This window comes from Chinchilla lanigera, unplaced genomic scaffold (genome assembly GCF_000276665.1).
Source record: "Chinchilla lanigera isolate Chin_1 unplaced genomic scaffold, ChiLan1.0 scaffold00088, whole genome shotgun sequence".
Classification (NCBI taxonomy): domain Eukaryota; kingdom Metazoa; phylum Chordata; class Mammalia; order Rodentia; family Chinchillidae; genus Chinchilla; species Chinchilla lanigera.
The window spans coordinates 5,391,365-5,395,140 of NW_004955489.1; the positions used below are offsets into that span (position 1 = coordinate 5,391,365).

Genomic DNA, 3,776 nt, shown 5'->3' on the forward strand with positions numbered 1-3,776 from the left:
TCAAGGGTGGAATGTATGGTTGGTGTCTGCATGTCCCCACAAAGCCTCATGCAGTCATGGGGCGGGCTTCTAGAGTTCATGATCCATCCATGGTCTAATGCTGGGATTACGGGTGAGTGCTACACCCGCCCTGTGGTGGGTGGTTTTGCATATGTAAGGGAGAGAAAGAGGCTGCTTGCCACCACACCGCCCCTTTGCTCTTGTTGCTTTTACTATCTGCCGCAGCCATGAACTGTTGCCCTGTGCCATGTGTTGCCACTCTGCCTTGGGGCCAGTTGAGTATGGACTGAAACCTCCACAAACTATGAGTTAAATAAACCTTTCCTTCCTTAATTCTGGGCATTGGGTATTTTGTCTCAGCAATGAGAGAAAAGTAACCAAGGCAATAAACATCAAGCTTTGAAATGGGTCAAGACAGGTTACGTGGTCAAAAGGGAGTTTTAGGATGTTTGTTTGAAAGCACAGCAGACAGAGTTAAATTTCTTAAACGTGCTAATGATAAGGTGCTTTGAATGTGAATATAACAACTTCGTTTTTCTTTCTTCCTTTTTTCTTTTTTTAGTATTAGATGGAATAAGTGAGTCCTCCTCCCCATTCTCATTCTGCTGTATCACTAAATGGCTGACCAACCCCAGAAGCAGTTTGTTCTCCTCTGTCAAAAGCATGGTCTATACGCTGTGCCCTAGTGGTTGTTCAGCCCATCTATCATGATGAGATTCCTGAGGAGTTGTGGTTGAATGTGGGAAAGCACGAAGTGTGTGTGTGCGTGTGTGTGTGTGTGTGTGTGTGTGTGTGAATAGAGAAGGGGTTCCTGAGTGACTTGCAGAGAAATGTGGCAACAGAATTGAAAGGGTCACAGAACCCCCCCTTCCAGGGGGAGGGGGACAGCAAGCATTATCTGTAGTCAAATTGGTAATAAGAACAAAAGACTACTTCCTGAATTCCTCCCTGCTGGAGACAGGGCTTCTGCTAAGGTCAGCTGATACACTGGAAGAGTTTGCATTATGTGGCACGAGTTTAGGCATGAGGAAGTTAGTTTTTACAGCTCTGTTTATGGAGTTGGCCAAATGAAAATGCTGGCTGATTTCTGCTTTTCATAGTCATTGGCAACAGCTTTCTACAACACCTGGGTTTTCTTTGGAAACTGTGAAGAGCCACTCAAAAGAACAAAAATAAATTCTTCTTGTCTTAAAAAAACTCACAAGGGAGTGACTCTAAGGGATGTATGTGAGAGTAGCTCTAATTTCAGGTTGAGTTTGTGATATGGAAAAATTACTTTTGTATAAATTTCATGTTTTGCTGAGCATATTTGGATTTGTATGGAATTGCTTTTTCATAGTGAAATTAGTCTGGACCCATGAGTATAGGTGTTGTGCTGAAATAAACGAGGATCGAGTGATGTAAGTATAAAAACAAATGAAATTATGAGCAATAATTCTGCAATATATTGAGGAATCTTAAAATCATTGCTTTTAAGTTGCAGCAACACGACAATGGGCAAGTGTAAGAGACTACTGTGAAACATTTTGGACCTCTAATTTTTTTATAAGTTAATCTGTTGAATCTATAAGTACAATTTTTCCGTTTGTTTCACAAAACTGAGTGTGGAAAGATATTACTTACTAGTAAGCACTTGCATCCCCAAATGTCTAAATTAATTTTGTATTAGTTTATGATAAGGATGTACTCTATCAATATTCTAGATTTATGCATAGAACAAATGACAATAAGGTGCTCACCCCTGCCTCCACTTCTCGTATATTAGAATAGTGCTTGCCCTGTAGTTCAGAAAATAGCGAATGAAATTAAAACAGCTGCTGTGTTCCAGGCAAGTAAAGCCAGAAAATAAACCCTATTTAAAAACAAATCTTTGAAGTAGCAGAGAGCAAAACTTTCGATCCACTTTGTCAGTAAAATGAAATATCCTAGCATCTGTTTACCATAGATTTAATGTACATCTTTAAAACCATTATATACAACCTCAAGCGTGAGCAAACAGAAGGAACTAGAAAAGGTTGGGTAGTTAGGGCAGTTTAGGAACAAACCTTAGATCTCTTGCCATTTGCATTTTATTGGAGATCGACTCCTCTTTGTCCGCAGAATCAAGTTCAGATTTTACGGTAAGTTTCTGAACGTCTCTTTGGGTTTTAGCTTTCATTAGACACCCGCACCCCCTATCCTGGGTGTCTGCCAAGATGATGTGTTCCTTTTCTCAGGTGGGCCTGCACTTTCCCATTGACCTCTTCCTCCATCCCAGACTTTGCCCCGGGCTCCTCTAGAGACTTCTCAGGTTCCAAGGCTCAGTTAAATCTCCAGAGTTTTCAGGAAAGTTTCCGCAAATCCTTCCTGCAGAGGCTTTGCCCCTCCCCTTTCTTCCCTCCAGCACTTCAAACTTTTACTCTAGCATCCAGTACATTCTAACTTGTCCTTTTCGCTTGTTTGTACCCTGTAAGTAGATTGGGACCACCCTGCTGGGGAGGTCTTTTAAGAAATCGCCCTGTCCAGACCCAGGTGCAGGGTCTGGTACAAAGAAAATATGCAGTAAAGGTAAGAAATGCCTGTGCCCAGCAGCGAAGGAAGGCCCCTCACGACCTTGGAGAAGGCCGTGGGGGAGCTGGGCCTGTCCGCAGCTCTACACTGGCGGTACAATGTGGCGCGGCGAAAGTCCCGCACAGACTTTTTCCTTAACTCTACTTTTTGATACAAGAATCTACAAGTTCTCCACCAGTTTCAGGCCCCGCCCTAGAGGGCGGTGCCAGAGGGGTTGGGGGGTGGTTTCCTGGCAATTCTAGACTCGGCTTTCATTTTCAATTTTAAAATTTGCATAGAGTTCGGTCCTAAACTAGCGGCTGAGGGCGTCGAGGGCTACTTGGCGCGAAAATTTCGCTTTCTAAGGGAGTCTCCCAGCATTCGGCTCTTTGTTTAATTTACCCTTCTCAAGTTTCCCAAAGCTAGGAATCTAATGAGCGCTCGCGATCGCCACACCCAGCTCGTGTGGAGCACCGCGGTTCTGCCCGTCTGGGCCATTTCCTCTCTCAACCCTCTGGACAAACCCCGGCCGGGCAGGTGGGGGAGCTCCCAGCCCACAGGAGCAGGCAGAGAGTGCGGACTGCTAGACTACAACTCCCAGGCTACTCCGCGAGCGCTGCGGGCGGGGGCGAGGGGGAGGTGGAGTGGCAGGGAAATCCCGCCCCGCTGCGCAGCAGCGACGACACAAAGCCTGACTTTACAACCTTACTGAGAAAGTGGAAGTAAGGGGGCTCGCTTAGGTGGGGAGGTAGAACGTGGAGGAAGAGGGAAAACCGCATAGGTGGGAGCAGAGACGCGAGACCCCCGCCTTTCTAGAAGCCAAGAGGGCGGCCTTTAGAACTAATCCCCCGCCCTGGCCGCGCTGGGGTCTCCACAGTGCCCCGCCAGTCCTCACTCCTCCCTTAGTGCGGGCTCCTCCCGGCCGGGCAGCGGGGCGCCCCGGGCCGCCTCTTGGGCTCGGGTTGCCCGGCTGGCTGCGCCGCGGCTCCCCTGCCCGGGTGCGGGACGAAAGCGCGGGGCCGAGGAGGGGCTGCCCGGGCAGCGGCGCGGGGACGAGTTGGGGCCGGGTTGAGGGAGACTGGCTCCAGACAGACGGGGGAGCAGTGTCGGGCTGAGCCGAGGTGAGGCGCGGGCAGCCTCGAGAAGGGTCCCCTGTGTCCTGAGCAGGGCGTCCGCCCAAGCCGGCGGGGAGGCGGGCTGGGGCACCGCACTGGGCGGAGTGCAGACAGCGGGGTGCCGAGGCAGGC

At 48.8% G+C, this 3,776-nt stretch overlaps 1 protein-coding gene across 4 annotated transcripts in view; it reads left to right on the plus strand.

Moving 5' to 3' along the window:
• Positions 1–3,188: 3,188 nt before the first annotated feature.
• Positions 3,189–3,776, plus strand: part of Atp11c (ATPase, class VI, type 11C) — a 172,743-nt gene continuing 172,155 nt past the window's right edge. For 3 of the 4 annotated variants that reach the window (XM_013504485.1, XM_005404550.2, XM_013504484.1), the window contains exon 1: positions 3,189–3,251. The gene's annotated coding sequence lies outside the window, so the exon portion shown is untranslated. The other variant, XM_005404551.2, reaches the window with a different exon arrangement.